Source organism: Mastigoproctus giganteus, chromosome 1, assembly GCF_048544385.1.
Source record: "Mastigoproctus giganteus isolate SK-2022 chromosome 1, ASM4854438v1, whole genome shotgun sequence".
NCBI lineage: Eukaryota > Metazoa > Arthropoda > Arachnida > Uropygi > Thelyphonidae > Mastigoproctus > Mastigoproctus giganteus.
In genome coordinates this window covers 49,103,315-49,129,254 of record NC_143575.1, presented here as the reverse complement: position 1 = coordinate 49,129,254, position 25,940 = coordinate 49,103,315, and the positions used below count along the sequence as shown (strand labels likewise).

The 25,940-nt window shown below is 37.9% G+C and overlaps 1 protein-coding gene across 2 annotated transcripts in view; it reads right to left on the bottom strand.

Annotated features, from left to right (window-relative positions):
• LOC150090778 (uncharacterized) overlaps nucleotides 1-25,940 on the bottom strand; it is a 144,626-nt gene that overhangs the window by 29,634 nt on the left and 89,052 nt on the right. The window lies entirely within an intron of this gene.

Sequence of the window (25,940 nt, the reverse complement as noted above, 5' to 3'; positions counted from 1 at the left end):
TTGGAAGTTAGGGACAAATATATATAAAAGTTTTTTTTGTTTTGCTAATGCTGCATAAGCTTGTTTACTTGCATCATTTGCCACTACTATACATTCAGTCAAATAAATGCCAGTGTGCTTGCTGTGCAGTTTACATCATTCAGTTCTTTTTGGTGCAAAGGCTAGAAATATACAGCTTCAAAAAGTTGTATACACATTTTAAGAAATAAACATATATATTTCTTAAAATGTATTATTAATTTCTTAAACCTCAGCAACTGTTATTATTTGGTGTATGTGCAATAGTTTGGGGCATATGGTGAGCTAGTGTAGCTGCTCAAATTGTCCACCATATATATGCACTGTTTACAGGGGCAAACAACTCGGTAATAAGCATTCTCCACTTTAACTGCCGGAAGAGTTTCACATGCTTGTTTAAATTTCATCCTATAAGTGTGGCCAGTTTTATAATGTACAACAATACATCCATCAGGTAGCTCCCCAAGTAGAAATTGAATGGGATTAAATCAGGTGAATGTGGTGGTAGAGGGGAGATTCAGTACTTCCTTGTCAGCTTAGCCACCAGACTGTGAAATGATTATCAAGTTGGGCCCTGATATTACAATGATAATGTGGGGATTCCCCTTCCTGTTGGTAGTAAAACAACTTCACCCCCATGTCTGTTATTTGTTGTTTGGTTTTTTTTTAGGAGCATTAGCAACTAAGGCCACATTGCTCCAGAGATATGCGATGGTCATTCCCTGACCTTTCCGCATCCTCTGTATTTGGTGGTCACAGGCTTGAACCCCAGTCTAATCAAGAAGTGTGTGCTACGCACTGCTGCTGCTCCTGCCCACTTGGCTACGGAGGCACCTCACCCCCATGTAACTCATAAATGGTAGGGATAATCTATTATATCAAGCATGTGGAGGTATATATCATCGATAACTGGTCCTTAAAAAAAAAAAAAAAAAAAATATGGTACAACATTTTTTTTTTTTTTTTTTTCCTGGATCAGATACCACACAAAGGTTGTAGCTTATGGTAATTTCATTGCCTTCTCTACACCAATGTTTGGATTATCAAGAGATTAATATATGCAATTATGTTGGTTCACTGTACATATTTTTCATATGCATAAAAAAATCTTAAATTATTTAATTACTTTTGCAGGTTAAGTTGTGTAAATGCAAATGAATGTTAAGTGAAAGTGGTGTTGTGTTTTTTCCAGTCTGCTCCTAAATGTTAAAAAAAAAAAAAAAAACCCCACTTGTGTAAGCATAACAGGCGTACAGTTGGATTGAGTTCATCATGAAGAGTGTGTTATGCTAGCAGTCCCCCCAAATTTAGACTGCAGTGGGGACAACCTAGCAAGAAGCCCCCCCATCCCCCCACCTTACTGACAACATCATGCCTACATTGTGGTATGATGTGGGAGTAGCTGATCTGAGATCATAAAACAGAGAAGCACTCTCTATAGTGGGACTCCCCCCACATAGGACACCCTGGCCCTATGACATTTCTCCTCTGCAATCTCTGTTTCCTATCTCCACCTCCCATACTAACTGTTTTGCCTGGTAAACCCTACGCCACAAACCTTTTACTACTCTTGATGTTCCCACCTCTGGAGGGTAGGCACCCTCCACAGGGGTGCCCCTCTATATCTTTAACTTCCAAATTCCAGGTGGATAGTCTTCCTATCATGCAACTTTTTTATCTCTATCTTCACCCCTTTTTTTCACAACACTTGAACTATCACCCCATGCTTTGTATTATGGGTTTCATTTCATTTTTCAACCAAGGATGAAACAATTTAAGCTTAACTATAAACATGTGATTAAATACTGATGATAAAAATACATGGGAATCTTTTTTGAGACACTGTAGTTTAAAACCGCACACTTTGTAATGTAATCTATTTACTATTTTTTTAAATTGCAACTATAGAAAACAAAAAAGTGTCAGTAACAGCTATCTTTTGTTAGTTCAATAAGTGTTATAGGAGAAGACACATGGTGTATATTACACACCACTCGTCTTTTTGGGAACAAAAATAAAGGCAATTACTTATTCTTATTTTTAAAAAAAATTAATTAAAAAATTATCTGGTCATCTGCATCAACTTAATATGAATGATTTATAGCTGGATAGAGAAGTAACTAGTAATGGACATAATCAAGAGGTCATAAGTCAATTATTTTGATTGTTCAATTAATCATTCAGTTAAGTCCATCACTATAAATAAACTACTCATTAGCTGCAAGATCCATTCCAAATTGTATGTAAGTCTCAAGATTGAGCCATGGGGCCCAAAGAGTACTCCAAAAATACACATCTTTGGAGTACTCTTTGGGCTCTGGAAAGCTACTGGCAATAATTATTGATTCAACTGAGGAGAATGATCTAATCAGGGCACCACAGAATGATGAAAGGGGTGTAGCTCTACAATGCATGCTAAGGGAAAAGAAGCACAAGAACCTGAAATGCACAACAGGTATGTTCCCATAAAACACATGTGTAAAAACAAATGCTAGGCAATGCAGACAAGTAAGGATGGATTTATTTATTTACAAAATAATGTAATGGCAACAGACCCCAATACTAACATAACCCTGGGGGCTCACATCCGATGAGCTTGGCACACCCAGGGTCCTGAGCTAGATATCATCATTCCTCTCTTTCTTGGTGATTCACTTCTACTTCTCTCTCTCTCTCTCTCTCTCTCTCTCTCCCCCTCTCCCTCGGCAACTAGGGAAATTTTTTTTTTCCTGTTGCAGCATAAGCCTTAGGCTTCCTTGAACCATATAGCTAATAATAATAATAAAATAAAAAATAATAATAAAATATTAAAGCAGGCAATCTGCTAAAAAAAATAACATACAAATTGAATTATAAAGCTGCATTCTAATCAAAATGTTCAAAGAAAAAGAAAGTAAAGGTAATTCAAAGGGATGCCTAAAAGAAAATAATATTATTGATAATAAATGTTTTTTGGTCTGCAGGCTATTCAAGGGGCAAATTTTTAACTTTGAATGGAATAAAAATAAAATTAACCAGGATGATGACTGAAAAAAATCAAAACAGAAATACTATCATGTGGTCACCAATCTAGCAAGTTATTTAAATTAATTTTTAATTTTTTTGAGTTTACAATAAAAAAACAACCTTTTGATTGGAACTGATAAAAAAAAAAAACAATCATATCTAACTTCTGGCATTGTCCACAATTTAATGCTTGGACCTGTTTATCCTTAAATGATAAACTACATTGTAATCCATATTGGCAAGTCATGCTCAAAATGCATCTGCCTACAATGGATGCTTGGCATCGGCGAGACAATCAAGATGGCCATTGTCTATTAGTGATTCAAGCACACTAATTCCATGGCATTCAAATGTTTTCAAATGGAAAAATTAAAAAATATATACATATTTAATCTTTCAAAGCTGTAAAACTCGTGAGATTAAATTTCAGTGCAGACACTAAAATAATTTGAAAATCTTTTACAGTTCTGGGTTTAATTTCTGTCATGGGGAACAATTTAACCTCTCTCCAGTGATGATGCACTATTATCCTATCAACCTATACTGCTAATATCATTCTAATATAAATAGCAGTGATTTATAAATTAATTTAAAACTCAAAGCACTGCTGAGGCAGCTGTTTTGAGACTTAGTTGCCTCTCACGAAAGGGATGAATCTAATTGATCCACTTGACATCGATGGTTCGAGTGTTGATGATCCTGCTCAGATAGCAAACAAAGTGAATGAGTATTTTGCATCTACATTCACACATGAGGAATTATTAAGGTTTGAAAATGGCAGAAGGTTATCAGATTGTAGCAGAATACTTAATGATTTTGTAATAACTGAAAGCAAACTGGAGGAGAAATTGTTGAAGTTAAACATAAGAAAAGCACCTTGGGTGGATGAGATCTATCCAGTTATATTAAAGGAGGCGGCAAAGCAACTAAGCAAACCCTTAGCCATAATTATGAGAGCATCCTTGGACTCAGGGGAGGTTCCCACGGACTGGAGATGTGCAAATGTATCCCCAATTCACAAAGGAGGATCGAAGAGTGACACGAGTAATTACAGACCAGTTAGTTTAACTGCTGTTCCGGGTAAAATAATGGAGTCACTGGTTAAAGATGCATTGCAGGATCATCTAGACAAGACTGCAGCAATAATTCAGACACAGCATGGGTTTGTTAAGGGAAAGTCTTGTCTGACAAATTTGACAGGATGTTATGATGTGATTACAAAGGAACTGGATGCAAAAAATAATTTTAATATATCATATATTTGGATTTCAGGAAAGCTTTTGATACTGTTGCGCATGGAAGACTATTGTGCAAATTGGAGCAGAATGGTATTAAGGGTAAGTTGCTACAATGGATGGTTAAGTGGGAGAAGACAGAGGGTGGTAATCAATGGGTGCTGCTCTTTGTGGACTAATGTTATTAGTGGAGTCCCACAGGGTTCAGTGTAAGGTCCATTGTTGTTTTGTATATTTATCAATGATATTGATGAAGGTATATCAGGCTTAATGTCGAAGTTTGCAGATGATACAAAGGTTGGCAGGGTTGTTAATGACAATAATGGCAGTGTACTACTGCAACAGGATCTAGATAATTTGGGCAGATGGGCTAAGAAGTGGCAACTGAAGTTTAACCTTGACAAATGCAAAGTACTGCATATGGGTAGAAGTAACCCCAGAGAAATGTACCAACTGTGTGGTACTACGCTTAAGGTGGTAGAAAATGAAAAAGACCTGGGAGTAATTGTGCAGTCAGATATGAAGTTTTCTGAGCAATGCAGACAGGCTGCCAGAACAGGTCATGGGGTTTTGTCAATGATATATAGGAATTTTGCTAGCAGGGAGAAGGAGGTGATTGTCCTTCTGTATAAGGCAATGGTCAGGCCACGACTTGAGTACTGCATACAGGTCTGGAGGCCTCATTTTAGGAAGGATATAGATTTACTTGAGCGTGTACAGAGAAGGGCAACAAGACTGGTGAGGGGAATGAAGGGATCCTCTTGCCAAGAGAGGCTTAAGTTCTGCAAATTGCAGTGGCTGGAGACTAGGCACCTGCACGGTGATGATTGAGGTGTATAAGGCCTTGAATGGGTTGAGCATGCTGAATTCTGATGGGATCCTTCCACTTGTTCAGATTACAAACCTAAGGGGGCATAAATTCAAATTAAGAAAAGACAGATGTAGAATAGATGTGCGGAAATTTGCCTTTAGCCAGCGGGTGGTTAATTGCTGGAACAAATTTCCATCTGTTATTGTGGAAGTTGATAGGTTGAATAAATTTAAGGAGGAACTGGACAGGCATTTGGAGGGAATGGTGTGTTTTTTTTTTTTTTTTGGCTGATGCTGCATAAGCTCATACACTTGCTTTCTTGCATCACACACCACTACTACTACTCACTGTAATGATGTCCAGTGTAGAAAAGTGTAGGTACTAAAGAATCTTTAGCACTTACAGAGGAAATCAAGTTTAACCAACAAGTTTTTAAATGTAAATAAGTGACTAAAATTTGATGGAAAAACTAATGACATTTTTATAGAATTTTACAATAGTAAGGGGAAATTTTATTAATATCGGAATTTAAGTAGTAAAATCAAATTTTTTAAAATACAAGCCAAATCTTTCATCATCCATACACATTTATGAAAGCTTATGTTTGTTGACAATTAAAAAAAAAACTTCAAGTATTTCCGAATGCAGTACAGCAGTGGTTTTCGACATTTTTTTAATAACATCACCCCTAAGTAATTTATTGTCTTTTGTGGCACCCCTACTCAATTTTCTACCTGTTAGATCCGATTCTCTCTCTGTATATATGTATCTAGTATTAAAAATGTTATAAGATAGTTATTACAATAATATAACTATAAACAAAATTACAATTCATAATACAAATTATATATTTACTTATATAATGATTTTATTCTTTATATAAAGGAACTAAATAAACATCAGTTATAGATTGCCACAAAATTAAAAAAGATACTGCACAATGGATACCGTAAACGTTTTTATAATGAAATAAACATACACATTAAAAAAAAAAAAAAAATTAAGTAACTTATACCCAAATTACGTGGCATCCAGGTTTGAAACCATTGCGCTACAGTAATGAACTCAACCTTTCGTTCGTACCTCGTCGAAAATTAACGTAACTGGGGACGGAGAACATAGAAGAATTTTCCGCCAAGACAGATGTAAATTTAACACAGCATCTATACGTCATCTGCTAGTAATCCCTGAAGTATAAACAAGAAGCGCTTGACAAAAACTGTGTAAAAACAGCCGCCATTTTCCTCTTACAATTCTGCAGTCATTTCGAAGCTCTTAATCTTAATTACAGGGATCTAACTTTACGCACTTATCTCATAATTGAAATACCATCACATTCTTAAAACGCATAATGCTATCCGAAGTTTTCATTTTTAATTGAAACGACCTCTTAAAACAACACATTTATATGCATAAAAGAAACGTTTTCCCTGAAGACTTAACGATATTTCACCCAACACTGGTTAGTTGGAATTAAAATATTACCATGTAGATTTACTTATCTTTCCTTTAAACTTCGCGTATTATGATTTCACCCGGATGCAATATTTCACCATTTAACATAATTAAAAAACTAATAGCCGCAACAATTTATGCGTAAATTTCGTTGGTCGTTCACTGGCCGGAGTGTTGTGAAGCAAATGTCATATGATGTGAATGGGATCAGAATACTGTAGTGATAAGTTTAAAACATTTTATGAGAGACTGTTTTAATGTGATACTAGTAAGGCATTATACTTAGGAATAATAAAAACTGGTATCAAATTAAAGCATCGTTTCATATAAGCAGGTGCAACCGGGCCATTTTGTATACTATTTTGTTTGATACGTTACTGTATGTTTATGTTTTAAATACGCTGTAGTGTGATGTAATCTGTCCATTGAGAAACCAAACGGATATTCATCAGAACTTATAAAATAATTATTTTATCATTTGAAAATGAGTGAAGAACCAACTCAAAACATGAGCCTTGTTTTGCTCGATGTGTTGTAGCCTCTACAGCTCGTTTTGTCAGAATAAATTTCCGGTCCTAGTGTGGCGGTGTACAGTGTGGTTTTTATCACCACTCATGAAGCTGTCTTACATACAGGAGTAATGAGTGCCCTACATGAGCCTCACGTTTTCAGTCGATTAATTTTTTTTAATAAAACCATTTTTGCACATTCCCTAGAGAACCATCGAAAACCCCATAGGTCTGCGAACCAATGTTAAACAAGTTAATATACTCAGAGCATTATATTTCAGGCGCATTAGAAAATAGTAATAATTCATTTATATATATATACGGTGTACCAATAAAGTTCCTGGACTGGTGCTGTTATTATTATTATCATGTCTACGGTGGCACCTAGACTTCCGTCTATCTCCACCTGAAAAGTCAAATTTACGCAGAACTTCTGCAAAACGGACCTGTATGGAAGAGGCCTCTGCGCCACCAGGGAGCAGAGCTGTTGCGATCATGTTTGAAAAGAAACGGAAGTGGTATGTTGTAATTCAAACTTCGTTCGACAAATGGTGGTACAGAGATTGTCCAGTACGCTGACAGGTTGCAAGTAATAACCAATTTCATTAGTAGGGTCGTGTCACGATTTTGTACTATGCAGCAACCAACGAATATCAAATTTTGCTTTAAACTGGGAAAATCTGCAATAGAACCGCATGAAATGTTAAGAACTGTTTATGATGATGAAACGTTAAGTAGTACTAGTGTGTTTGAATGGTATAAGCAGTTCAGAGACGGATATGAGAATATTCACGATGACCCAAGAAGTAGGAGTCCAGCAACCACTCGATATGAGGATGGAATTGCAAAAGTTTGGGAAATTGTGGAAGTAGATCGTCGTTTGACCTTCAGATGATGGCTCGTGAGTTGGATATGAATAAGGAGACAATTCACGAAGCGAAGACTTCATCCAGATTTGTCAAGATAGTCCTAATTTCCTAGACTGTATTGTCACTGGACAAAAAGGCGTGAAATATCAATAAAATTACAGATAAACCAACCACAAATGAAAAATAGATAAGACAAACAAAGCAAGGAACAAAATATATAGCCGACCGTTGCATCCAATCTCGTCAGAAAGGACCCTGGATACAACAGCTGTGAGAAGCACACACACAAAAAAAAAACAGAAAAAAAAAAAAAAACTTGCTTTATTTATTTTACGAAGTCAGTTCCACAGAGAGCAACATGTTATCACAGCGAATGAAAATTAGAAAGTGTTCAGAAGGAATGATAAAACAGTGTAAGGTTATATAAACATCACTAAAATCTCCTGTTGAGGAAATGACGTTTACGTTAAACTTATAATAGTATAAGGAAGCAACAGACTTTTGCTGCACTGGAGAGAGAGGGGGTGGGGAAACCACTTTCCTCCTCTTCCCATAGGTAACTGTCCAATTGAACTTTGAATATATCCAAACTGTCAGTCACTACTACCTGGAAGGCAACTTGTTCCAGAAATCAACGACTCGCTGGGTAAAAGAAAACTTTCTCCCCTATAATTTGAATTCATGGCTCCTGGTTCTGGATTTTTTTTATAACAGTAAAAATTCCACCTTCATTCATTTTAATAACCCCTCTGAAGTGCCTGGCTCCCAAGCTCTGTAACCCGCATAATCGGAGTCGTTCTTCGTATTTTCGACGGCCTCACTATGCGAGTTATCCCCTTCCAAAAAGCTCATGTCTTTTTTTTTTTTTTTTTTCAGATGAGGTCTCCATACTTGAACACAGTATTACAAATGTGGGCTTACAACTGACTTATACAGTGGGATTATAACCTCCCTATCTCAACAGGATAATGTTCGATCAATCAACGATAGAACATAATGGGCTTTTCCTGGCTGCCTGTCTACGCTGCTCAGAAAACTTCATATCTGCCCATATCGTATCGTAACTCCCAGATCCCTTTCTTTCTCTACTGTTTTTAATTCAACCCCACTAAATATATAATTTGTTTTGCGGTTGCTGTTCCCCAAGTATAAGACCTTGCATTTTGATGCATTAAAACATAGCTGACATTTTTCTGAATATTTTCCAAGTCTGTTCAAGTCATCCTGAAGGAGCACTGCTTGACACTGATCATTTTAACCACGCAACCAATCTTTACGTCGTCTGCAAATTTTGACATCATGCCTTCTATCCCTTAATCGATGTCATTTATGAAAATGAGAAACAGCAGTGGTCGAAGAACCGATCACTGGGGGGGGGGGGGGTCCACTTCTGACGTTACACCAATCTGAAGAATATCCATTAAGCACAGCTTTCTGCGCTGCAGCCATCGACCAATCCATCTTAGAAAGCGAGTCGTTGATTGCTGGAACAAGTTGCCCTCGTAGGTAGTTGAGGCTGACAGTTTGAACAAATTCAAAGGTCAAAAGGTCAACCGGATAGTTACCAGTATGAGGAAGGAAGCATATAATTTGCATTTTCTCATCTACTTAAGTGTTTTTTTTTTTTTTCCCCATTGCAGCAAAAGCCTGTGGCTTTCTTGCACTATATGGCCAATATTATAACTTTCCAGTAATCCCAACTTGTTACAGCTTATACAGTAACCGCTCATGAGGGACTGAGTCATATGCCTTTCTAAAATCCAAATAAACTATGTCGAAATTGTTCCCTACATCCAGCTCATGAGTAACTGGGTCAAAATAGCCTAGTAAGTTAGTTAAACATGATTTTTCCTTAACAAAACCATGTTGTGTGTCCTTCAGAATGCCATATCTATCTAAATGTCCCTGCATTGCACTCTTAATCATTGCCTTTAATATTTTCCAATACCACTGAAGTCAGATTAGCCGGTCTGTAGTTACCAACTTCCCTCTTAGAACTGCCTTTATGTATTGGCGATACTTTGGCACTTCTCCAATCCAAAGGAATCTCTCCTGAGTTCAAAGATGCCCTCATAATTAGCCTCAATGGTTCAAAGGGACTGGGGACACACACACACACACACACACGTGTTTTTGTAAAGGGCGGCACCTAGAACATCTGTTCAACTCCGCCTCGTATCTCTGTGAAGAACAGTATCACTACAATTGGGACAGATGTGTGTGTGTGACGTAGGTTTGTGTGTATTATGTGTGTGTTCTGTTGTTGTGTCTGGCCACTTGGCTACCCAGAAGCATCAATCACCTGGACAGATGATTCTGGGTACTCGTCCACACCACGGGAAGATGGGCCAGTCCCAGTAATGCACATACTGTCTCAAAAGAGACTCTGACCCACATGATGTTGCCAGCAGGTAGGTCAGGATCCTCTGGGGGCCCATTCCAGAGGGGCAGACAAAAAAAAAAAAAAAAAAAAAAACCACCCGTGGTGTTGGTAATGGGGAAAAAAAATTAAAAAAATAAATAAAAGAAAAGAAATATATAAAAATAATAAATAAAAAATAAAGAAAAATAATAATAATAATAAAAAAATATATATATATATATAAAAAATAAAAGTAAGTGTGGAGTGGCTGACTCCAAACAGAATGCAAGGAGGAGCAGGAGAGGAAAAAAAAAAAAAAAAAAAACACCATTGTCTAATCCACTTCAGGCCCAATGTCAGGGGTGTTGACCACTCTATATGATCTCCTCCTTCGAGAAAATACTTCCATAGCAAAGTTGTGAAGAGCAAATAAACGTTCAGGGGTTTGGAGTAACTGGTCTAATTGGTTTTCTGATATTGGGATGATGGTCACTAAATCTTGTCTCAAGTCTTCGTACAGAATACAGTCAAAAAGGAGGTGCCGCCAGTTTTCCTTGGCTCCACAGTAGCACAGGTCAGTCGTGCAGAGGCCTAGTTCGTGCAGTTTTTCATTAAGAGAGCCATGTCCAGTAACTAGGAAGGAAATCTCCATGGTGAGGGAAAGCCAGGGTTGGACCAAATTAGAGGATGTAAAGGTTACATCAGGAAGGAATCTTCTAGTAACCACTCCAACCTGGGATGTATCTCATCGGGTCTGCCAGATGTTCACTAACTCGTTGTAGCATCTGGCTTTCTCAGCTTTTGGGTCAGTGTCAAGATCAAGCTCGATGTTAAGAAACTTAGTGGGGATGCTGTTTTTGATTCTAAATACTAGTCCTCTGTAAGCAGCATACAAATCCAGAGGAAGAGTTCCAGCTATGACTTGGATGGCTGCTGTAGAAACTGTTCTGCAAAAAGGAGGTGCCTCCAGTTTTCCTTGGCTCCACAGTAGCACAGGTCAGTCGTGCAGAGGCCTAGTTGGTGCAGTTTTTCATTAAGAGAGCCATGTCCAGTAACTAGAAAGGAAGTCTCCATGGTGAGGGAAAGCCAGTCAATCTGTTTCTCATCTTGACCAAGCCAACTCGGTGAAACCAGGCACCGGCTGCATATGTGACAATTGGAAGGAAGACTGCTTTATAGTACAGACGAAGTGTCCTCTTGGAAAGGCACCAGTCATTCCTGGAGATACGAATAATGGAGCCAGAGAGTTTCTTGACTTTTGATCTGAGATGGGTGAGGTGTGGCAGGAAGCTCAGTTTGTTATCAATTACCACTCCAAGAATGGTAGCTTCAGTAACTATGGGTAGCCGGATTCCAGAGATTTTAACCTGTGGTGGACGCCTGAGATCTAGCTTGTGCTTACATACACAAAGGGCTTCTCTGCACATTCCTGGGCCACTCCATTGACATAACTTAGGCTGTTCCCCTACAGGAAACCTGAAAACAAAACTCACCACCCACCTGCAGCAGGTCTGGCAGGACAGGTGGTCAGAATCCACAAAAGGGGAAATAACGAGGAAATTTCTGCCTAAGGTCGGAAGATTATACCCAAAAGTACCATCATGGTTTCACCCTGGACTGTATATAACGTATCTGTTAACAGGTCATGGGGCCCTTGAATGCCAAACTAAACAGTTTTAAATTAGTGAACGATCCCCGCTGTGTCTGTGGGGAAGTGGAGACACAGTCTCACAATGTACAACTGTGAAAACTATGAGGATCTCCGCTGCCTCCTGACGACAAGGTTGAATTACTTCCCTCGAGACATGGAATCAAACCTGTTGGACTCGCAAGAGGAGTATAAGGAGTTGACAAAATTCGCCCAGGAACTGTTCACCCGAAGGAGGATACTCATTGCTATTTACAGGGATCAAGAACAGACACCGCAACAAAACTAACCATCCTTGGACCCAACCAAACCAGCTCTCACCCAGATACAAGACTTTCCTTTGGAACTGAACTAGCATAATAAGGGACCCGCAGGACGCGCCCCAAGGTAGCGAAGGAACCCGCTAAAGATTAATACTACGGACCTGACAAACCACAGACGGACTCCAAACACCGGACTGCACGGATGGGATTTATCTCACGAATAACCTTATAATTGGTCTGACCCCTGCTGGGATCAGACTGAGACAACCGGACAGATCGCAGCTCTGCTGCCAAATGCCATTTGGCGATCTGAATAGGGTGCTCTAACCCTATTCACTTTTAATTACCAAACCCCTGACAGGGGGGAGGAGACGAGTTTTTTTTTCTGTTTCCTCCCTCCCCTGCTGTCCGCCTTTCTTTGCCTGGTGAGGCATGGGCCTACCTCACTGATCTTCTGGGATCGCCTTCTCTATCGTCCCCATACTTCTGCCTCCCCCCCAGTCTTCAGTCTCCTCCCCTACTCTGCCTAACACGCCAGTGTAATCCCGACACAACTTATCAAAAATTTAAAGATGTCGAAATTTAAACAGCGCTTTTCTAAACCTTTTGGCCTTCTCTATTTCCTAGCGTTTACCCATTTTTTTTTTTTTTCCTTCTTAGGCCCTAGCCACTGAAATCTCAAGAAACTAGGTGGCACGGCCTGCCAGAGTAAAAAAATTCCAACTACTGGGTACCTGGTCTGCCTCCACGGGGCCAAGTGTGGGCAACGTTGGGCCTCAGTAGGGGTCTAGCGGCTACATGACCAGAAGAACAACGATATATAACACTACACTTACAAAATCCATACACTTTTACATTTCTGGCCTTTACAGTGAACTGTTACATCCACAATGAAAGCAACATGGAGATGGGGGAAAACCCCTGGTGCAGTTAGACACGAATACACTTTACTTGGCGGCCTCCCTCAAAATTACTGGGTAAAAAGTAAAGTAAAGTGCAGCCATTATCAACCCACTGCAGGATGGAAGCCTCCTCAACAATTCATGCTGAGGGAAAACGGACCATAATCTGCCACGCTGGTCCAGTGCGGATTGGCAGATCGACCGTATTCAGCAGTCAGGGGCTTGAACCCCAGTCTACTCAAAGAGCGTGTGCTACTGCATTCCCGCTCCTGTTCACTCGGCTACGGAGGCTAATTACTGGGTATATGCCATTAACTCCAAAGTTTTTCTAATAAACAGTCATCAGTAATTTCGAAATTACTAATTTCATATGACTCATCCTCACTCACACAGCCTCTCAGTATGAAGGAGCTTTCGTCAGTAAAGACGGGTGCGAAGTAGCTATTCATTTCAACGGTAAAATCAGCTGGGTTATCCAAGACTTTACTAAACCCTGTGCATAAGGTTCTAATCTGATCGTTGTATTCATATACATGAAAAATTGTTTATCTTCATTCTTTGCTCTCTTATCCAGTGCTTTCTCCTACGCAGTCCTGGACTCCCTAACCTTATTTGCAGTACTATTACTGATAAACTTGTACCTGTTTGTAGCTCTGTAACTATGCTATCCATTCTGCTCTATTTGACCGGCCAGCTGCGCATTAATCCAATTAGGCATCTTCCTCGTATAATATTTTCTTAATGGTATGTATGCGTTCATGGCTTCTGATTTTTGTTTTAAAGGCATTCCATAATTAAAATGTATTCGTCCTCACTCTGCAATCTACCCACCCAATTAACAGATTCCATATAGCATCTTAAACTGCGAAATTTCACTCTTCTGAAATTAAAACCTGTACCTTTACCTACTGCAACGTCTTTCTTCATTTTCCAAATGACGATTGCGTGATCACTACCTGCCAATAGTTTTTGTACTTTAGGCCCTGTGATGATGAGGTCCAGAATATGAATACTCCTAGTATTTTCTCTAACGTGCTCGTACGTTGCTTGTCCATTCCAGTTGCTTGTAGACTCTCGTAATAGTCTTCACAATCATCTAGTCTGTAGATCACTCCCACTCTCGTTTTACACTTTTGTTTCAACAAACTCACACCACACAGATCCACTGGCAGACGTAACTTCAGACTCAGCAAAAGCTCTTTTCGCGCTAAGGCTGATTTTGATAAGGAGCAAGACTCCACCACCCCTTCTGTCTTCCCTAAATACATTATACATACCGTAGTGGAACTCATACCCAATTTCCGGGTGGCACCACGTTTCTGTTATCCCTATTTCAGCATTAGTTCCCTAACCAGGAGTTCAAATTCAGCCATTTGAGAACACTCTTGACATTACCGTAGACACACCCCTTGAAGTTATTTAGGCTTATTTCCCTATCTTTCACATCCAGCTCACTTGAAACGTTTCTACACTCAGAAGATCTTGCCAACATGTGGCAACAAACAAGACTTCTTGAGGTAAGTGCAAGCGTTACTTTGACCCATACCATCAGATAAACGCGGATCCATATTACTCTTCTTCCCCTAACTAGCAGTTTCCCTGAACACTATCCTCAATTGTCTGAGTCACGATGTCCTTGGACCTTGTATTGTAAGCTAATCTTGTAGCAACCATTATTTAGGTAAAAATGTGAACTTTAGAAAGATTATGAAATTTAAATTCACACTATATTATAGAAATTAAACTTAAGCTACCGAACGAAAGTCATGAAGTTCCCGCCAAAATATCGATAACAAAGGCTATCTCAATATTAGCTGTGGCTTTCCAAATACTTATTTAAATAGAAAAATAAACTAACCTACGTGACTATAGGAATTCAAACCTTATATTAAGTATATTAAAATAAAATAAAAAAGCACTATGGAGAGCTAAAGAAATAGAGCTGCAAAATGTAGCCTCGATCCCAGCCTAGACTTAAACCAACTCACATCGTATTTAAATTATTAAGGAATATTTTTGGATGAAATTTGAGGTTGGTAATATTTATATTATTCTAGGTGTAGTTTTACTTAATCCGTGCATTATAAACAAAAAAAAAAAAAAAGGTATTAAAATAGAGAACATGGCATCATCTCGTCACAAGAGCAAGTTTATCTGCAGAATGCAGTTTTAAGAGTTTTCTTTCTTTTTTTCTCTTTTTTTTTTTTTTTTTTTACAGAACCTTAGTAATGATTATCACAAAGCGAAAAAAAAAAAAATAAATAACTGAAAAATATGCCCAGTCAATTGGTTTTAGTTGCAATGGATTCAGTATGAAAAAAAAAAAAAAAAAAAATTCATTATTTGTAAAATAATAATAAGTTTACCTCAATATAAAAATCATGAAATTCTGTACAAGTAGACCCTTTAAGATTTTATGGGTTTTTCAATTTTTGAGTTTGGAAGCCAACCAAAATTGTCATTTATTGCAAACGAGAAATTATATCCAATAAAAAGCAACCAGACACAAAGTGACTGGTTACTTCGTTGAAGAAAATCTTTGTTAGTGAAAAAGAATATGACTGCCATTTATTCCTCCCGTGTGCCACACTAATTGAGAAAGCAGACGGGTGGGGGGGGGGGGCTTCTATAGAGATGAATAGGTTTAAAAGACATTAGGCAGAATTTAGTTATGGTTGTACAGTATTTTAATTTTTAAATATTTTCTAATTTGTTTCTTTATCTCCTTATTTCATGTGAAAATTAAGAAAGTGTTCTATTTCTTCTTCATTTATGAAGGGAGAGGAGTTCGTTCCGGAGAATAAACAATTTCTACGCAAGGGTGTTCCTAGGGTATTTAGCGTCCCAATTGAAATTTGGCGCCCCCTTTAAAATTTTCTTCATATGTATATGAAAGTTTTAGGCGCCCCTTGAACGTTTACACCCGGGTGCGGTGCAGTGTACCCCTTTCACCCTTGGAACAGGCGCCTCTGTTTTTGGACCTCGCGATTTGTACATGAAGCACTAGGATGTAACTTATTCAATAAACTGAAAATCTTTTAGATCAGCGTTTGTGAACAACATCGACAGAGTAACGTTTTAGGCACGTTAGCATATATGCGAAATGCGCCTGTTGTCTTCACCATATCCGTCAGTCGGCTCGCGTGTAATAACTCAGCTGCTAGTGGATGGATTTTCATGAAATTTTATATTTGGACCTTAAAAAAAAAAAAAGATTTGTCTAGCCAACCCAAATTTCATTAAAATTGGGTCAACAGAAATCTGGTAATTATTCTTTGTCCGTCCGCATGTAATAACTCCACTTCCAGTGGATGGACTTCCATAAAATTTTATATTTCGTTGTTTTAGAACGATCTGTCGAGCTTTCCCAAATTTCATTAAAATTAAACCAACAGAAACCTGGCAATTATTATTCTCCCCCCCATACATATCACACAGGTTATCATTGTATGTATTGTAGCTGAAACACGGGTATCGTCTGTTGCCATGCGCAGAAACGAAATGATTTCTGTTAGCGCATGAGAGTTCATTGCTTCCTCCACTTTTTTTTTTTTTTTTTTTTTGTTATAAATCACGAATTATTACTTTTTGCGAATGCGCCTGAAATGTAACGCACTGAGTACATTAACTAACTTGTTTCATTTGCATCTGCCCAAGGACCCGACTCAAAAGATTGCGATGGTTCAAATTGGGAATACAGATCATTATTTATCCTGGGAAAAAGGTTTCGTTATCATAGTAACTGGACAGTGGAACTTCGGTGATGCAGTTGTGTACTCTACAATAATGCTTTTCCATGTACTACAGTATATGTTACCTTTCTTTCATTCTATGTAGGATCCACTTGTACAGCATTTTGTAAAACAAAGTTCAGTGTACAAATGAACTATTATTTGTTATTATTATTTTTTTTGTAGTAATATAACCAGAAATTTGAAATATTTCAAGATCCATGAAGGATCAAGTCCCAAGATTGCTGGAATTCAGAGGGATCAGCTATACTCACATCGCAAGAAAATGTATAAAAGTAACTATCGCCTTATTGATATACAGTAAAATTCCAATTATCCAAGAAATTTTTCCAGTTTATTTTTTCCTTAATTTCACTCAGAGAAATTGATCCATTTAATATTTAATCATAAGAAACAAAACCATTACGTAAATATAATAAAATCATGATTCCACTTATAATAAAGAATTATGAAGCATGGAGGACATTTCATCTGCGTCATACTTCTGAATAAAACCACTGATGATGCATAAGGACTTCACTGTTGCGCACAACCACACAGTGTGTATATATATATATATATATATATATATATATATCCATTATTTTAAATTAAATAAAACATAAGCCAGTAGTATAGCAAAAACTGTAGAGCGAAAATTAACATAAAAATAACCCAAATAAACAATCGAACGAAAAGAAAGAATAGATATAAATAGTAGCCCAGAAACCCTAATATAATTTCGATCTTTAAATCCAATTAACAAAAACTATACAAATTTTAGAATAATGCCAATTAGTTATTAATTTAGCGGTACCCCCCCGAGAGGTACCAGTTCCGAAAGACGTGAAATATCACCCAAAGAGGGTTAAAGGAACTACCAAACGATAACAAAATCAAAATAAACTAAAATAAAATAGAATAGACTGACCATCATGCCCCATATCGACAGAGGACCACGAGGCCAATAATGGTCATGGAATCGCTGCATTTCAATCGTCATACAAAACATCGCAAAGGCGGAAATATCGAAGAACCAAACCACCCTTCCATTCTCCGATAGATCAACCAATGCAGAGGATTTGCATGGCGGTGGTCCTTATGCAGCGAAAATAAACTATAGAACAGACAACACTCTAAAGCAGAGCCACACTACTGACATACTGTAAGCTGAATCAGCTTATATTGAAGAAAAAAGGAAATAGATGGCAGCACAGGCGTTGCTAAATTAGCATATCGACCCATTACTATTGAATTATAATAAATGTTGACGAAAATTAAATTATAATAAAAAATTAAAATAATTAAGCATTCATTAGAGGCAGCAACTTGCAATTCCTCCATATGAAGCCGAAATACATACTATCATTGAAATATATTAAATAAAGTTAAATTATAATAAATGTTTTGTATGACGATTGAAATGCAGCGATTCCATGACCATTATTGGCCTCGTGGTCCTCTGTCGATATGGGGCATGATGGTCAGTCTATTCTATTTTATTTTAGTTTATTTTGATTTTGTTATCGTTTGGTAGTTCCTTTAACCCTCTTTGGGTGATATTTCACGTCTTTCGGAACTGGTACCTCTCGGGGGGGTACCGCTAAATTAATAACTAATTGGCATTATTCTAAAATTTGTATAGTTTTTGTTAATTGGATTTAAAGATCGAAATTATATTAGGGTTTCTGGGCTACTATTTATATCTATTCTTTCTTTTCGTTCGATTGTTTATTTGGGTTATTTTTATGTTAATTTTCGCTCTACAGTTTTTGCCATACTACTGGCTTATGTTTTATTTAATTTAAAATAATGGATGTATTTCAGCTTCATATGGAGGAATTGCATGTCGCTGCCTCTAATGAATGCTTAATTATTTTTTCATTTTATTATAATTTAACTTTATTTAATATATTTCAATGATAGTATGTATTTCGGCTTCATATGGAGGAATTGCAAGTTGCTGCCTCTAATGAATGCTTAATTATTTTAATTTTTTATTATAATTTAATTTTCGTCAACATTTATTATAATTCAATAGTAATGGGTCGATATGCTAATTTAGCAACGCCTGTGCTGCCATCTATTTCCTTTTTTCTTCAATATAAGCTGATTCAGCTTACAGTATGTCAGTAGTGTGGCTCTGCTTTAGAGTGCTGTCTGTTCTATAGTTTATTTTCGCTGCATAAGGACCACCGCCATGCAAATCCTCTGCATTGGTTGATCTATCGGAGAATGGAAGGGTGGTTTGGTTCTTCGATATTTCCGCCTTTGCGATGTTTTGTATGACGATTGAAATGCAGCGATTCCATGACCATTATTGGCCTCGTGGTCCTCTGTCGATATGGGGCATGATGGTCAGTCTATTCTATTTTATTTTAGTTTATTTTGATTTTGTTATCGTTTGGTAGTTCCTTTAACCCTCTTTGGGTGATATTTCACGTCTTTCGGAACTGGTACCTCTCGGGGGGGTACCGCTAAATTAATAACTAATTGGCATTATTCTAAAATTTGTATAGTTTTTGTTAATTGGATTTAAAGATCGAAATTATATTAGGGTTTCTGGGCTACTAATTATCTATTCTTTCTTTTCGTTCGATTGTTTATTTGGGTTATTTTTATGTTAATTTTCGCTCTACAGTTTTTGCCATACTACTGGCTTATGTTTTATTTAATTTAAAATAATGGATGTATTTCAGCTTCATATGGAGGAATTGCATGTCGCTGCCTCTAATGAATGCTTAATTATTTTTTCATTTTATTATAATTTAACTTTATTTAATATATTTCAATGATAGTATATATATATAGAAAGGAAAAAAAAAGGGAATGTAAATAAAAATTTATGCAATAGAGACAAGGCATGAACTGTAGATTGTTTCCCTAACATGTGGCGTTGTTTGCAGGTTAAACCAGTACGCTCATACCCACTAATGCGCAGTTTTATTTGTGTTGGTCTCATCTGCAAATTGCTGTAATTTTCTCCCATGATTTTTTCCCCTCCCGCTTACAGATACAGTACATTTAAAGTCGATTAGTCGAAAGATCTTCAGTCTCAACCGTTTTGGGATTCTGTGTACTGACAGAGAAATAGTGTTGGAAATAAAAAGAAATAAAGTGCAGATAGAGAGAAATAAAAGTTTGTAAAAATATGCTTTTTTTTCTAATTTTTTTTGAGTTTATGCAAACCATAAGAATATCTACTAGGATTAGAATGTCATAAATTATGAGCAGAAGCCACTGTTGGCGGAAAGAAAAGCAAGATGCACTGCGCATCAATAAAAACCAGTACAGCATTAACGTAATACGGAAGACAAACCCCAACAGACAATAACAAAAGAAAAATTTGGCAATGATACCAGATGGGAACTGAAAAATTCAAACAAGAAAGATACATGTACGTGCAGAAAGCAATACAAAAAAGATATGGCTATATTGATTTTTTCCCATCTTTAATACAAAAGAAAAGGCAAGAATGATGAATTGATATAACTGGAGAACAAAGACAGTGCAATCTATCTAAGAAGTGTTGCACCATTTAATATCACTCTCATACCAATTTTGATATAATTTAAATGTTCTGTTCTAAATGCTTATAACTTGTCAAATGGGTAAAATAAGCAGGGCCCCCCCCTCATAACCGAAAGAAGGAGAGCATTTCAAAACGTAGTTTTGAAATGTATAGTGCAAAAATACTGCCAGTTTGTTTACATAAAAAACCTTTCAAATCAGAGTCAGATGTAACGGAGGGGCATTGGCTCTCGAGAACGAATAGCTCCTTCTACTACCCTTGGAGAAATATAAATCTCCATTGGTGAGGCGGTCTCAGTTCAGAATCACTTCTGAGCTATTCTGATATGATATATGAAGTGCAACCATCAAGTAATGAGACTGATTTTTCTCTGAAAGCGGCATAGGGTGATTGGGCCCGCTGCCAGTGGGGATATGTCCAGACATGGTTTGATGCAAATCTTAAAGGCGTTACTTAGCGCACACACACACACACGGAATTTAATGTTTAAGAATTATAATACAAATTCCCATCGTCAGAATGACTATCGGAATTAACATCAAATTTTACGTGAAGTTGGGGGGAATCTAAGTGAGATAGTTCAGTGTCAAAATCAGTTTACAGGAGAATGTTATATTTACAGTAAGACTTTCTGACTGCTTTAAAATTGCAGGGAAGATGTCGACGATGACGCACGGATTGAACAGCCAATAAAAGGTGAGACATTTGGTTCAAATGATATACTGTAGATGGCTAATTTAATTCTTCAGCAACTGTTTTCGCTTAACTACCGAAGAATATTTTTAAGCCTCCAAAGATGGAAAAGAAACAGGTTATGAAGTTTTTCATTTAATATCCAAACAGAAAAACTTCCAAAAAATTTTAATGACCTCTACATTTGTACCCAGAGCCGGTTGTAGATTGCAGAGGGCGCGGATTCAAGGATTAACGTTTGAGGTAAATGATGGAAGGATTGAGTCCTCCTCGCTTGGATTGAGACAGCTTCAATACACCGCTGCCTCCCCCCCCACAAGGATCGGTCTTGTTCGTATCCATCCCCAAGAAGCAATAAAGCAGGACTGCAAAGATTCCAGGATCATATGCATTATGATCCTTAAAAAGCGTTCGACAGACTCAAAGTTCAAAATATAAAGAACAGATGGAAATTTCCAACTCTTCCTATAACTTGAATGTCCAATGTCTTGAACAATGCATACCAACAAAGTTATTATAAAATTAATTATTTTTTTATGATGTAGTTACATCTCGTCTTCCAAAAATTCAAAATAAATGTACATTTATATAAATTAAATGTTACTTGTCATGTAATTCATAACACAAAATATCTCCCATTACATGGTCAGGCGGCTGGTATGGTATGGTATAATATAATTTTGCCTACTTTGGAGAAAACAATGGAACGTGCTGCCATGCATATATCAATTGCTAATATGGCTTTTCTAGTATCAAACTATTATTAAATCGCAATACAGATCGTTCGATGGGCGAATATTTTGATGATAGTATGAAGAATACTTTTGATGAAATATATACCAAGCCAGAAATATACGCTAAACTCGATAATAAAAGTCAATGTCCAATTCCACATTACAGTTTAACAACAAAAACACTGTTGCTTTATAACGAATAAATTAAACGCACGCTGCACAACCTGTCAATATCCCGAGACAAATGAGATCTACACCACATGTCGTTGATTGACAGCAATGCCCGGCCAATAAACATCCGACCCAGTTTATAAGGAACAGTAGCTGTTGTGGCCATTCTTTACTGATACCGAAAACAGTTCCTCACGAAAGATCAACTTTCAGATGTAGAACTATTGCTATGCATCATTCCCTCCGATCCATCAACGGATACTGTACGTTATCGCAAAGCTGGTAGGCGGCCGAACTTGTCGACACGCCATTCCTTGCATTTCAATCACGACAGCTGCTAGGACAATGTCCACAAAGTCCTAATCTACGTACTTTAAACTAAGCGACATGTCGGTGTGTGGCCTCCATTATTTAGACAATCGTAGACGTTTGCGGGTATTGTACAGTTGGCGATTGCATGCAACATCTGTGTAGTGGAAGCCTCTTTGACAGGTTTCCACGCCACAGATGTTGCATGCAACTTCCCTCACCTCCCCGATATACTGTTTGATAATTCCAGTAGCATATTTTTCACGCAACTTTAAATCAGATTTCCCAGATAAAACAACTAGACGTTAAGTTCAATCTTCCTGAGCAGCAGTTGAGCCATTATTCAATGACTCAGCACAGAGCCGGTGATGAAATGAGGTCTTCGACCCGCTCGAGCACTCACGATTCGTCGTACGACCCATCGGTTTAAAATTAAAAAAAAAGTTTCTACCGAGTTGCCCATACCTCTTCCTTTACGCATCAGTTTGCGTAAAGTTAATTAATCTATTACACTGGTATATCGCAACGTATAATCTTCGTTTAATTCTAATTTCGTGGGCATTCAACCTTGCATTCTTGATTACCAAATTCAATCGTTATGGTCAGCTTGGTTTTAAAGATTTAGATACACTGCACGTATTTCGAAAATAAAATAAAGGAAGCGAACTAACTTGCTCTATTGTCACGCTTTCTTAGGAATAATGCATTCTTCTCCCACCCATCTTCTTTGAGTCCCCCCCCCCCCCCAGCCTCTGGTTGTTTCGTGGAACTGGTGATTCACTTTCCTCGAAGAGCGCTCTCCACATTTGATTTCACCCAACAAAAATATACAAAAGTTCTCTGTTTAGGAATCAACGCGTGGAAACTAGCCAAATTCTTCGTTCCTAGAATGAAACTGCTTGTATTGCGGCGCAGGGTGAAACAAATAAATGCACAGAATACATAAATAAATTCCTCAATAACAACACACACACACAAAAAAAGAAAAGAAAAACAAAACACCATCATAACACTCATGATATAAAAAAAAAAAAAAAAAGTCGAGCAGTAAATATTATTTCGTACTTTTTTTAAAAAATATTTTTAATCAAATAAATACGAGACGCGCAAACAAGTACAGTACAATGATTTTTTTTTTTTTTTTTTTTTTTTTAATGCATCATAGTGGTCGTCTGCTTTGTAGAAACTTAAAAACTTTATGATATATATATATATATATATATATATATATATATATATATATTTTTTTTTTTTTTTAAGTGAAGGTATGTGATTTAATTATAACGGTAAAAGAACATGGGCTTTGGGGATTTAAATTTCAAAATAACAAATCCATTTATACACCCTAAACTGCACGATACCGTATTTATCCGCAGAATTTTCGTATCGTTGCCGGGAAAACAAGTATTAAAATACAGTTTTTTTTTACCCAAGCTCGATTTTTGATGCAGTAAAACTTGCATCTGTCGTAAATGTCTCAGTCGCTGACAATTTACCGAGTCGCCTCGGAATCCTTCATTAAAATATCTCACGGCACTAAATAAAAAACAATGGGGTTAAGTTTGCAATTAACATCTTCGTGTCAGTTAAGGCGCACATACACTGAGGCAATTAAATGATGCTGTCGGTCGATCAAGAACGTTTGGCCCCATTAGAGGACGCTCACCCCCCCCCTCCGTTCACACAGCTAGATTTCTTACCAAATCAACAAGGATGCAGTTACAGTTGATAAAATGTCTACTAAGTGAAAGATTTAGCTCCTCTTTTTGGTTTTATCGCCAAGCCCTGCTATAAAAGTTTACTAAAAAGTTCTCAATAGTATCCTTCTGTGGCCGTTCTATAATTTGGAAATGGTCAGAATGATATAATGTATTTTGTAATTTCGATTTGGGTGGGTTTTTTTTGTTAGAGAAGATCAAAATTCCTTTTAATAATGTTGAATCATCAGGAATAGCGCACTTCTTTTCGAAATGAGGCAGCCAAGGACTCTCATGTGAAGGTACAGAATACCTCGCATTCAAATGAATGGTCCAATGTAACAAGGCAAATGGTGTTTATTTGATTAGTGCAATACCAAGGCAATCGATCTTCATTGTGAAGATGTACTCTGGTCATACGTATTTTATCATTACAAGACACCCCTCCCTCCTTTAGCTACAAAACCTACGAGCCAGTAACGATATATGTCAGTTCGATGATGAAAATGGATTTCTTCTGCAACACATTAATTTTGATCTTAATCAAAATTTTAAATGGATAAAGTTTTAAATGGATAAAGAAGTACTTGTCGACTACAAACACATTTTGGCCTTTGGTGGAAAATCAGATGTCTACTAAATTTTAATGTTCACTTGGTACAACAGCGTAGCAAGTTAACATTACAGTATATCGATATACACGCTCACTCATCACTGAATTATGACCATCTACCCAATACCCTGCTGGGCTACCGTTCGCACGGATAACACCGCTATTCGCCTAGCCATTGAGTCCATTTACTACATATTTGAAGACGTCAATAGGGATCCGCTGCCATGCTTGCCTGCAAGACTTTCCACGGTGTCGGAATAGATGAAGGTTACGTGTCCATACGCCTCACTTCCCGTTCCAAAACATTCCACAGGTATTCAAATTGGATTGAGGTCAGGCGAATTTCGAGGCCATTCAAGATGGCTGATATCTTCACTGTTCTTCGAACCACTCGTGCATAGTACGGGCCGATAACATGGTGCATTATCGTCTTGAAGATCTCGTTTCTGTCGGGGAAAAAATCCAACATGGCAATATGCACATGGTCTCCTAAGAGCGGCGATAAACCTCACCAGTGAAACGTTGGTCCATACGCACCAGGGGTGCCAGTTCTTGCCAGAAAAACACGCCCCATATCATGCAACCACCGCCACCTCCCTGGATAGTGGACACCATGCACGATGGGTCCATGGACTCGTGTTACTTTCGTCACACACGAAGGCGTCTGTCGGCGTGCTGCACCGGGTATTTGGACTCATTCGACTAGTAAGCTCGTTTCCAGTTCTCCAGTGTAAACTAGCGCGTCTTGAAACCACAGCATTCGCAGTCGACGGTAGTCAGCTGTGTGGAGGGCGTCTCTTGGGTCGTCTGCTGTGGAACCCCATACGTCTGAGTGTCGGCAACTCTGACCCCTGGAGTATCATCTATCGGATAGTCACAAATAAGCTGCCAAGGGGGGAGGTAACCCCTTCCACCATCACTCCCCAGGGTGCTATGACCAACAACTGGCACGATACTGTAAACAATATACTAGACGCCACTTTTAAATCCATTGAAGGAGACAACACTCCTGAACAGCAACTGCTATGCCAAGCCAACGATGCATACAAATCCCCCAGGACGGAGGAGCCCTTCACCCAAGCAGAACTACAAATTGCTATTAACAAGATAAGAAACAGGAAAACCCCAGGATTAGATATGCTCGAGCCGGAAATAGTAAGGAAAGTGGCTGAGTACACCCCGAATCTGCTCCTGGACCTTTACAACCACTGTCTCCACTCAGGCTGGTTCCCTACGGACTGGAAGGTGGCAAACATTAAATTGATCCTTAAAAACCCTTCAAAACCACAGCACAAGCCGGACTCCTATCGGCCAATAGCACTCCTGACTGTGCTCAGCAAAGTGTTGGAGCAGCTGCTCAGACATAGGATTGAATCACACTA